Consider the following 13,153-nt stretch of genomic DNA (forward strand, 5'->3'; position numbering starts at 1 on the left):
GGCGCACAGACTCCTTTTTTCTATATTTTTAGAGAGAGAGAATTAATATATGATCTATTTGAAGCTGCTACAGGTATGCGAATGATGCACAATTACTTTCGCATCGGAGGAGTAGCCGCCGATCTACCTTATGGATGGATCGATAAATGTTTAGATTTCTGTGATTATTTTTTACGCGGAGTTGTTGAATATCAACAACTTATTACACAGAATCCAATTTTTTTAGAGCGAGTTGAAGGAGTAGGTTTTATTAGCGGAGAAGAAGCAGTAAATTGGGGCTTATCGGGACCGATGTTACGAGCTTCTGGAATACAATGGGATCTTCGTAAAGTAGATCCTTATGAGTCTTACAACCAATTTGATTGGAAAGTCCAATGGCAAAAAGAAGGGGATTCGTTAGCTCGCTATTTAGTACGAATTGGTGAAATGAGGGAATCCATCAAAATAATTCAACAAGCTGTAGAAAAAATTCCTGGAGGACCTTATGAAAATTTAGAAGTCCGACGCTTTAAGAAAGAAAATAATTCTGAATGGAATGATTTTGAGTATAAATTTCTTGGTAAAAAACCTTCGCCCAATTTTGAATTGTCAAGACAAGAGCTTTATGTAAGAGTAGAAGCCCCAAAAGGTGAATTAGGGATTTATCTAGTAGGAGATGATAGCCTTTTCCCCTGGAGATGGAAAATCCGTCCACCCGGGTTTATTAATTTGCAAATTCTTCCTCAGCTAGTTAAAAAAATGAAATTGGCTGATATCATGACGATATTAGGTAGTATAGATATCATTATGGGGGAAGTTGATCGTTGAAATGATAATAGATAGGGTAGAGGTAGAAACTATCAATTCTTTTTCGAAATTGGAATTATTAAAAGAAGTCTATGGACTGATATCGATTCTACCCATTTTGACCCTCCTTTTGGGAATAACAATAGAGGTACTCGTAATTGTGTGGTTAGAAAGAGAAATATCTGCGTCGATACAACAACGTATTGGTCCTGAATATGCTGGCCCCCTGGGCCTGCTTCAAGCTATAGCAGATGGGACTAAGCTACTTTTTAAAGAAGATATTCTGCCATCCCGAGGAGATATTTCTTTATTTAGCATTGGACCCTCTATAGCAGTCATATCAGTTTTATTAAGTTTTTTAGTTATCCCTTTGGGATATCATTTTGTTTTAGCCGATCTTAGTATTGGTGTTTTTTTATGGATTGCCATTTCAAGTATAGCTCCTATTGGTCTTCTTATGGCAGGATATAGCTCAAATAATAAATATTCTTTTTCAGGCGGTCTACGAGCTGCTGCTCAATCCATTAGTTATGAAATACCATTAACTTTTTGTGTGCTAGCAATATCTCTACGTGTGATTCGTTAAAATAGATCTTTTTCCTATAAAATCCATTAACTATTTATATTCCTTTTCTTATTTAGTATTTGGGTTGGTAAGTTAAACTAGATAGCTATATGAGTGAAACAAAACAGCTTATAAATTTGTAGTAAAAAGAAAAAATCTCATTTCCTACGTACAAGAAAAAAGTGGAAGTAAACATAAGCAGTGTAAACTCTTTATCCCAAGGTTGATATTTTTTAATTAGTCATCATATCTTGAAGCGGCCAAGAATAAAGGATTCACGATATGGAATTCCATTACTAGAATACTCCTAGTTATTACTATAACTTAATAATCCATAAGAAGAATCCACCAAAAGTTAGTGAAGGGTTAGGAACACTAAAGTACATAAAGGATTAGTAATGGAAAATCTAAAACATTAGAGATTTTTGCCCATAAAAGGAATCATAATAAGGACTTGCAATTTGTAGAAATTATCAAGTAGTACTTTCTTCGGATTCCGATCCAGAGTATGTTCCCATTCACTTGTTAAGGAAATGGCTATCAAGAACGAATTAACCCTTTATCCATTTTTTCTTTTTAAATACCCCCTCCCTGGGGAAAGAAGAATAGTAAAAAAGATATGGAGTGCACTAGAAAAAATTTTCATTATTTCCTTCCTCTATCCATATTCATGCAGAATTGCTCATGAACTAATACCCAACTCTTTCCATTTATTAATTGAATTCCTATAACAAGTAACAAGTGTTTTATTCCAAGATTAAGTTATTACTGAACAAAGAAAAATTTTCATTATATTATAAAGGATGAGATCAATTCGGAAGCGCTTTTTCTTATTCTAGCAGACGGAATTCCTTTGGTCTAATTTAGGACTTTCAAATCTATTTTATTTTATCTAATTCTATCTACGCCCCCGGGGCTAGGAACAAAACAGTCCTTTCCTTTTTCTGATCATAGAGAAGCCGTATGAAGCTAAGGTTTCATGTACGGTTTTGAAATAGCGGTGGGAACTGTGATGTTATCACCGACTATGATTATCTAACAGTTCAAGTACAGTTGATATAGTTGAAGCACAGTCAAAATACGGTTTTTTTGGATGGAATATTTGGCGTCAGCCTATAGGTTTTCTGGTTTTTTTAATTTCTTCTTTGGCAGAATGTGAAAGATTACCCTTTGATTTACCAGAAGCGGAGGAAGAATTAGTAGCAGGTTACCAAACTGAATATTCCGGTATCAAATATGGTTTATTTTATCTTGTTTCTTACCTAAATTTATTAGTTTCTTCTTTATTTGTAACAGTTCTCTACTTGGGCGGGTGGAATTTATCTATTCCCTATATATCCTTTTTTGATTTTTTCCAAATGAATAAAGCAGTTGGAATTTTGGAAATGACAATGGGTATATTTATTACATTAACTAAAGCTTATTTATTTCTCTTCATTTCTATCACAATAAGATGGACTTTACCGAGGATGAGAATGGATCAGTTATTAAATCTTGGATGGAAATTTCTTTTACCTATTTCCCTGGGCAATCTCTTATTAACAACCTCTTCTCAACTTGTTTCACTATAAATAAGATAATACAATAATAGTAAGAATATTTTCAACACAAAAGCTCTCTCAAACAAGAGAAAGAAACATATCTTTTTCATAGATATTTAGAATGAATATGTTCCCTATGGTAACTGGGTTCATGAGTTATGGTCAACAAACAATACGTGCTACAAGGTACATAGGTCAAAGTTTCATAACTACCTTATCCCACACAAATCGTTTACCTATAACGATTCACTACCCTTATGAAAAATCAATTACACCAGAGCGTTTCCGAGGGCGAATCCACTTTGAATTTGATAAATGTATTGCTTGTGAAGTATGTGTTCGCGTATGTCCGATAGATTTACCCGTTGTGGATTGGAGATTTGAAAAGGATATTAAAAGAAAACAATTGCTTAATTATAGTATTGATTTCGGAGTTTGTATATTTTGTGGCAATTGTGTTGAGTACTGTCCAACAAGCTGTTTATCAATGACTGAAGAATATGAACTTTCTACCTATGATCGTCATGAATTGAATTACAATCAAATTGCTTTAAGTCGGTTACCAATCTCCATAATGGGAGATTACACAATTCAAACAATTAGGAATTCGTCTGAAAGTAAAATAAACAAAGAAAAATCTTCGAATTCAAGAACGATTACTGATTACTAAACTTTGATTTTGTCTTTCTGTTATAAAAATCTAATAATTCTTTATTAAACTTTAAAATTAAACTATAAAGAAAAACGAAAAACTACTGCTTATTGGAAATTATTTCTTATTTTAAATCAGACTAGATTTTCGTGATATAATATAATTTATAACTATAAGTTTATACACAAAAAAATACCCTAATCCTTTTTTCCTTCCTTGAATCCTTTAGTTTTAGTCAGTTCATGAAAAATTTTATACTATTAATTTCTTTTTATCCATAATGGATTTACCTGGACCAATACATGAGATTCTTATGCTATTTGGGGGATTTGTTCTTCTACTAGGGGGTCTAGGAGTAGTATTACTTACCAACCCCATTTATTCTGCCTTTTCGCTGGGATTAGTTCTTGTTTGTATATCCTTATTCTATTTTTTATTAAATTCCTACTTTGTAGCTGTCGCACAACTTCTTATTTATGTGGGAGCCATAAATGTCTTGATCATATTCGCTGTAATGTTCGTAAATGGCTCAGAATGGTCTAAAGATAAGAATTATTGGACTATTGGAGATGGGTTCACTTCACTCGTTTGTATAACTATTGTTTTTTCACTAATGACTACTATCCCAGATACGTCGTGGTATGGAATTCTTTGGACTACAAGATCAAACCAAATAGTAGAACAGGGTCTCATAAATAATGTTCAACAAATTGGAATTCATTTAGCAACCGATTTTTATCTTCCGTTTGAACTCATTTCCATAATTCTTCTAGTTTCTTTAATAGGTGCAATTACTATGGCTCGGCAATAAGAAAACTTAGAAAAAGTACAAATTATAAGAATTGCAAATCTAAAATAAATAACTAAAGAATCACAATTTTGATTTAGTAAAATCCATCTACTGCCAACAAATACCTCCTTTTTTTTTTTTTTTTTTTTCTTTTGTTGTGTAATTGTTCTATTGTAATTAATTGAATCGGTTCAATTCTTGCCCTCATATTGAAATGAATCGAGATTGATAAGGAGTTAGTTAATGATGTTTGAGCATGTACTTTTTTTGAGTGTCTATTTATTTTCGATTGGTATCTATGGATTGATCACAAGCCGAAACATGGTTAGAGCTCTAATATGTCTTGAACTTATACTGAATTCAATTAATCTAAATCTCGTAACATTTTCTGATCTATTTGATAGTCGCCAATTAAAAGGAGATATTTTCGCAATTTTTGTTATAGCCCTTGCAGCTGCTGAAGCCGCTATTGGACTATCCATTCTTTCTTCCATCCATCGTAATAGGAAATCCACTCGTATCAATCAATCTAATTTATTGAATAATTAGACTTTTGAATAATTAGACATAGAATCCTCTAAACAAAGGCGCACATATTAAAATAAATAGAAATCAATACTATTTTCTTAGTATTATTTGAGAATATCCATTTTTTTTAGTAGATTATTGCATAGTATTCTTTTTCACTTAAATGAATTTTTGTATTTGTAATTCATTGATATTGCAATTTGAATATTGCAATAATTTATATTGAAAAGACGATAGCCAATTTATTGGCTAATTCGAATTCGTCTGTACAATTCGTAAAATTCTTTCTTATTTCTTATTTATTGTTGAAATCCAAAATTAAAGTCTCTTGGCTCTCTTCACGCTTTCTCACAAACAGATTAAAAAATAGATTTTTTTTTTTGAAGTTTGGATAAACCATTGCTTCGTCTGGTGTCTACAATACATATGACTCATTATAGTACTAATTTCATTTTTACCAGATCGAAAAATTTTATGTTGAAAAGAAAAATTTATAGATCCAATGTCACATTCCGTAAAAATTTACGATACATGTATAGGATGCACTCAATGTGTACGAGCTTGTCCAACAGATGTATTAGAAATGATACCCTGGGATGGATGTAAAGCCAAGCAAATTGCTTCCGCGCCGAGAACCGAAGATTGTGTGGGTTGTAAGAGATGTGAATCTGCCTGCCCGACAGATTTTTTAAGTGTCCGCGTTTATTTAGGGCCTGAAACAACACGTAGCATGGCTCTATCTTATTGATACGTTACAAAAAACTTCACTCGAATCGTCTGATTCCTCTTTACCGAAGAAGCCTGTGCTCGAAATAATCGAGCACGGGCTTTTCTGGTCAAAACGTATCTTGTCTTTATCACTTTATCATGAGTTATTTTCCTTGGTTAACAATACTTGTTGTTTTGCCGATATTTGCAGGTTCATTAATTTTCTTTTTACCTCATAAGGGAAACAAAGTCGTTAGGTGGTATACTATATCTATTTGTTTATTAGAATTCCTTCTAATGACTTATGCGTTCTGTTATCATTTCCAACTGGAGGATCCCTTAATCCAATTAAAGGAGGATTATAAATGGATAGATGTCTTCGATTTCCACTGGAGATTGGGAATCGATGGACTTTCATTAGGATCTATTTTATTGACAGGATTTATCACTACTTTAGCTACTTTAGCAGCTTGGCCAATTACACGGAATTCGCGATTATTCTATTTCCTGATGCTCGCAATGTATAGTGGTCAAATAGGATTATTTTCTTCGCGAGACCTTTTACTTTTTTTTATCATGTGGGAGTTAGAATTAATTCCTGTTTACTTACTTTTATCCATGTGGGGGGGGAAGAGGCGTCTATATTCAGCTACAAAGTTTATTTTGTATACTGCAGGCGGTTCCATTTTTTTCTTAATCGGAGTTCTGGGTATGGGCTTATATGGTTCCAACGAACCAGGATTAGATTTGGAAAGATTAATTAATCAATCATACCCTGCAACCTTGGAAATACTTTTATATTTTGGCTTCCTTATTGCTTATGCTGTCAAATTGCCGATTATACCCCTACATACGTGGTTACCAGATACCCATGGGGAAGCACATTATAGTACATGTATGCTTTTAGCGGGAATATTATTAAAGATGGGAGCATATGGATTGATTCGGATCAACATGGAATTGTTACCTCATGCTCATTATCTATTTTCGCCCTGGTTAGTAATAATAGGAGCGATCCAAATAATCTATGCAGCTTCAACTTCTCTTGGTCAACGAAATTTCAAAAAAAGAATAGCTTATTCCTCTGTATCTCACATGGGTTTCATAATTATAGGAATTGGTTCCATAACCAACATTGGACTCAATGGAGCTATTTTACAAATATTATCCCATGGATTTATTGGTGCTACACTTTTTTTCTTGGCAGGAACCGCTTCTGATAGAATGCGTCTTGTTTATCTCGAAGAACTGGGGGGAATATCTATCCCAATGCCTAAAATTTTTACCATGTTTAGTAGCTTTTCAATGGCTTCTCTTGCCTTACCAGGAATGAGTGGTTTTGTCGCAGAATTAGTAGTATTTTTTGGACTAATTACTAGTCCAAAATTTCTGTTAATGCCAAAAACACTAATTACTTTTGTAATGGCAATTGGAATGATATTAACTCCTATTTATTTATTATCTATGTTACGCCAGATGTTCTATGGATACAAGCTATTTAATGTTCCAAACGCAAATTTTGTGGATTCTGGACCACGAGAACTCTTTATTTTAATCTGTATCTTTTTACCAGTAATAGGAATTGGTATTTATCCAGATTTTGTTCTCTCCCTATCCGTTGACAGGGTAGAGGCTCTCTTATCCAATTATTATCCTAAATAGGTTTGCTTTTTTTTACTCGTCTGCTCTATTAATGCAGAAATAAGTAAAAAAGTATATAATGCAGAAATAAGTAAAAAAGTATAATTAGATCTATCTCGAATTTTTGAGAACCCTTTGATAAGGCGTTCAAGGGGTTCTCAAATAAAACATAAAAGTAAAAACCTTCATTTCATGAAGGTTTTATTTTATGTAATCATTTAGGTGTTAATGTAAACGAACCATAACTATGTAAGCCTATTCCTAATAGATTTATACCAAAATAACAAATCCAAATTATAAGAAATCCTATCAAAGCTATAAGTGCAGAATTCGTACCCTTCCAATTTGGATTTGTTCTACTATGTAAATAAATTGCGAATATGGTCCAAGTAATAAATGCCCAAGTTTCCTTAGGATCCCAATTCCAATAGGATCCCCAGGCCTCATTAGCCCATACTGCTCCACAAAGAATACCTACGGTTAAAAGGGTAAATCCTAGGCTAATGACACGATAACTCCAAGAATCCAAACGCTCCGTTAATTGATATTTGTAATAATTTGGAAATGAAGGGACAGAGGTTCTTTTTAAAGCACTTCTTTTTGCATAAAAATATTTAATATCACTAAAGAAAAATGTTTTATTTAAAACATTTTTTTTCTTTTTAGAAAAGAAATGGAAATTATTTCGAAATCTAATGATTAGAATAGCGGCAGATAATAAGGATCCGCACAAAAGAGTTGCATAGCTTAATAACATCATACTGACATGCATCATTAACCACTGAGATTGTAGAGCAGGTACTAGTATCGTGGATTGATGCATTTCAGTTAAAAGACCCGATGTGGCAAAGCCTTGCGTTAAAATAGTACTTGGCGTAGTTATTGTGCTTAAATCATTTTTAGAGTTCTGTATTTTAGGAATGGTATGAAGAATATACAGGGCCCATGAAAGGAAGATCAATGACTCATATAAATTACTTAATGGAAAATGTCCCGAGGAAGCCCAACGAGAAACTAAGAATCCTGTTATAGAGAAAAAAGTAACTATCATTCCTTTTTCTGACGAATCGCGTAATCCTCCAAGTTCACGAACTAATAAGGTTATAAAATGAATCGTAATCACAATTGAAATCGTTGAGAAAGAGATATGAGTTAGTATATGTTCTAAAGTTGCAAATAGCATAAGGGGAAGGTCCCATTACAAAATTGTAAATTTCGAATTGATTTCTAATCTATTGTATTCTTTTTCAAGAATGCCGCCACTCGGATTCGAACCGAGATGCTTGAGCACTGCTTCCTAAGAGCAGCGTGTCTACCAATTTCACCATGGCGGCTAACTTCAAATAATAGGTAACTTAAAAGAATAATAGCTATTATCTTGGGAATCGTCGATATTGGGAAAGTCCATAAAATTTAGGAACATTAGAGTTTTCATTAAAATAGACTTCGTTTGGTAGTATCGTTTCCATTTTTTTTTTTTACAATAAACTCTTGCTTTGCCCAATAGAAACACAAACACTGCTTGAAAGAGTTGGAACTTCTTTTTTCTAACTTGCAATTATAGAACTAATTTTTTCTAATTAATTTCCCCTTTACATTTTGAAAATTCTTTCAATACAATGAAAAAAATCCAAAAGGGTTTCTATTTAATGATGAAATTAAAATAAAATGGATAAATAGAAAAGGCTTTTTGGATTTTTTAAAAATTTCTAGAATGAAAGTCTTTATGCTCTTATTAATAAGATTTACTAACCTTATGATTTTGGAGAAGATAGGTGGAAGTTGTAAGTCCTATTGTAAGAATACTCCACTTTTCATAATTTTCCTAATAGAATATGAGGATTCTATTAGGAAAATTATGAAAAGTTCATTGATAGGAAAAGAATACTTAGCACACAGTATACCAAACAAAACTTTTTTTTTCTTGTATATATAAGATAAGAGGGGTTTTTTGTTCTAAGAATATTGTACCGAGTAATTCGACACATAAAAGTACATTCAAAGAAGAATCCAAATTATTAAATAATTGGAATTCTTTTTTGATAAGTCAATTCATATTATTCCAAAATCTTATTATTTGTTTGTTGCCCAGAAAAACCCTTTGGTTTTGGATGCTCATTACCGCTCGAAAATGATCTTGATTTTACTAAAGAATAAGATTGTACTATGGAAAAATAAGTCTTTTTCTTCCAAATATTTTTACGAATACGCTTTTTTGACATTGAAGTACGTTTTTTTGGAACTGCCATTCAAAAAGGAAATTACTTTTTTCTAGTTGTATGTGAAAGACATCTATTGCTGCAAATCAATCCTTCTTTCTTCTTTTTATTAGTATTTATACTTAGATACTGAAAGATACTTAAATTTTGAATTATTTTTTACTTCATTTTGTCTAATGCGGATAAGACAACAAGAATTTTTTAACATTTTTTCTTTATATATTTTATACTTTTTTTTTAATAATATAGAATATATAGAAGGGTTTCTCATTTAAATCTATTTATATCTATTTATATATCAAGTATACTCCATATATAGATATATGGTATGGAAGCCTATCCCCCATATAAGATAAGACGGGGGGATAAAAAGAAGGGAAAATGAAAATAGTTAATTAAGTTCAGAATGGTATTCCATAAAGGAAAGGAATTCCAATCAAAACAAAAAATACTGAGTCTCTTAAACAAGACATTCTAAAACTTAGGTAATTTATAGTCATTAGAATTTTAGTTCTATATGAAGTAAGGACTATTCGATAATTTCTTATAAACATAGGTTTTCATTGGAATTCACTCAATCAGTTAATTATGGAACAAGAGAGCTGTTTCATCTTTGTTTTAAAGAAATATAAAAATGAATTATGAATAGAAAGTAAAATGATTCCACTTTTTTTTTTTTATTTTTATAAATATCTTTATTTAGTTAATAAAATAACTTCGTTACCTAGTTATTTTATTAACTTTTTTAATTTAACCAACTAAACCCATTCTTAATTTTTAATTATTTCAATGAGATAAATTTTGGAAAAATTAAGAATTTCAGTATTTTTTCTTATTCTTTTTATTTATTCTTTCAGAAAGAGATAAGAATTGGTTTGGTGAATCGGAAACAATTTTATAGAAAAATTGAAGTAAAAATTGAAGTAAAAATTGCAATTTCTTTTCTTATGGAACATACATATCAATATGCATGGGTAATCCCTCTTCTCCCACTTCCAGTTATTATGTCAATGGGATTTGGCCTTATTCTTATTCCGACAGCAACAAAAAATCTTCGTCGCATATGGGCTTTTCCTAGTGTTTTACTCTTAAGTATAGCTATGGTATTCTCAGTTCAACTGTCTATTCAACAAATAAATGGAAGTTCGATCTATCAATATCTATGGTCTTGGACCGTCAATAATGATTTTTCTTTAGAATTTGGATACTTGATTGACCCACTTACTTCTATTATGTTAATACTAATTACTACTGTAGGAATCCTGGTTCTTATTTATAGTGATGGTTATATGTCTCACGATGAAGGATATTTGAGATTTTTTGTTTATATAAGTTTTTTCAATACTTCCATGTTGGGATTGGTTACTAGCTCCAATTTGATACAAATTTATTTTTTTTGGGAACTCGTGGGAATGTGTTCTTATTTATTGATAGGCTTTTGGTTTACACGACCAATCGCAGCGAGTGCTTGTCAAAAAGCTTTTGTAACTAATCGTGAGGAATTTTAGGTTTTTTTTGGATAACAGGTAGTTTAGAGTTTAGGGATTTGTTCAAAATAGCTAATAACTGGATTCCTAATAATGGAATTAACTCTTTACTTACTACTTTGTGTGCTTTTTTATTATTCCTTGGTGCAGTTGCGAAATCCGCACAATTCCCTCTTCACGTATGGTTACCCGATGCTATGGAAGGGCCCACTCCTATTTCGGCTCTTATACACGCAGCAACTATGGTTGCTGCGGGAATTTTTCTTCTAGCTCGACTTCTTCCTCTTTTCATATCTTTACCTTTGATAATGAGTTTTATTTCTTTAGTAGGTACAATAACACTATTCTTAGGAGCTACTTTAGCTCTTGCTCAGAGAGATATTAAAAGAAGCTTAGCCTATTCTACAATGTCTCAATTGGGTTATATGATGTTAGCTCTAGGTATAGGTTCTTATCAAGCTGCTTTATTCCATTTGATCACTCATGCTTATTCAAAAGCTTTATTGTTCTTGGGATCCGGATCCGTTATTCATTCAATGGAACCTCTTGTTGGATATTCACCAGATAAAAGTCAAAATATGGTTCTTATGGGCGGTTTAAGAAAATACATTCCAATCACAAGAACTACTTTTTTATGGGGTACACTTTCTCTTTGTGGTATTCCACCTCTTGCTTGCTTCTGGTCCAAAGATGAAATCCTTAGTAATAGTTGGTTGTATTCGCCCTTTTTTGGAATAATAGCCTCCTTTACTGCAGGATTAACTGCCTTTTATATGTTTCGGATATATTTACTTACATTTGATGGGTATTTGCGTGTTCATTTTCAAAATTACAGTAGCACTAAAGAGAGTTCCTTGTATTCAATATCCTTATGGGGAAAAAGGATACCCAAAGGAGTGAATAGGGATTTCGTTTTATCAACAACGAAGAGTGGAGTTTCTTTTTTTTCACAAAATATACCAAAAATTCAAGGTAATACAAGAAATAGGATAGGATCCTTTACTACGTCTTTTGGGGCTAAAAAAACTTTTGCCTATCCGCATGAAACGGGAAATACTATGTTATTTCCTCTTCTTATATTACTACTTTTCACTTTGTTCATTGGATTCATAGGAATCTCTTTTGATAATGGAGGAATTGGTAATGGAATAGCAGAGTTAACCATATTATCAAAGTGGTTAACTCCCTCAATAAACTTTACCCAGGAAAGTTCTAATTCTTTTGTAAATTCATATGAATTTATTACTAATGCAATTTCTTCTGTAAGTCTAGCTATCTTTGGTTTATTCATAGCATATATCTTCTATGGATCCGCTTATTCTTTTTTTCAGAATTTGGATTTAATAAACTCTTTTTACAAAGGAAATCCTAAAAAAGAATTTTTAGATCAAGTAAAAAAAAATATATACAGTTGGTCATATAATCGTGGTTATATAGATATTTTCTATACTAGGGTCTTTACCCTCGGTATAAGAGGGTTAACCGAACTCACGGAGTTTTTTGATAAGGGTGTTATTGATGGAATTACCAATGGAGTGGGTCTTGCTAGTTTTTGTATAGGAGAGGAAATTAAATATGTAGGGGGAGGTCGAATCTCGTCTTATTTATTCTTTTTTTTATGTTATGTATCTGTGTTTTTATTCTTTTTTCTTTCTTAAGTTAAGGAATTTACAACAAGTCTCTTGCAAAAATAACTATCCTATCCCCTTTCTACAATCTCTCTATATCCTTGTTACATAAGGTAAGTATTGTATAATAGTTCGGTTTTCCGCGATTTTTTCCATTCCTCTGTGTAAATACCCTAATATGGGTTCACAATCAATAACATCCTCACCATCGAGAGTAACGATCAGTCGAAGAACACCATGCATTGATGGGTGTTGAGGGCCCATATTGACTATCATGAGATCTTTTCTTGTAAGCGGTAGACTCATATCCTTTCTTCCTTAATTCATTATTCCATGAAAATGGATTATTCCATGAATTCCTCAAAGCGAGGCTCATCAAAATGAAAAATCTAAGACTACTATAAGACTACTAAAAAAATAATAAAACAAGAAAAAAATTTGAACGATTAAATTACTGCTCCCGAATATTCAACTGACCGATTAATTTCTTATAACGTACTCTATTTTTCTTTGCCAAATAAGCCAGCAAACGTCGACGTTTTCCCAAAAGTCTTCGTAGACCTCTTTCCGATGAAAAATCTTTTTTGTGTAATTCCAAATGTGAAGCA

The sequence above is a fragment of the Triticum urartu genome, unplaced genomic scaffold (genome assembly GCF_056163025.1).
Source record: "Triticum urartu cultivar PI428250 unplaced genomic scaffold, HENAU_Tu73 scaffold427, whole genome shotgun sequence".
NCBI lineage: Eukaryota > Viridiplantae > Streptophyta > Magnoliopsida > Poales > Poaceae > Triticum > Triticum urartu.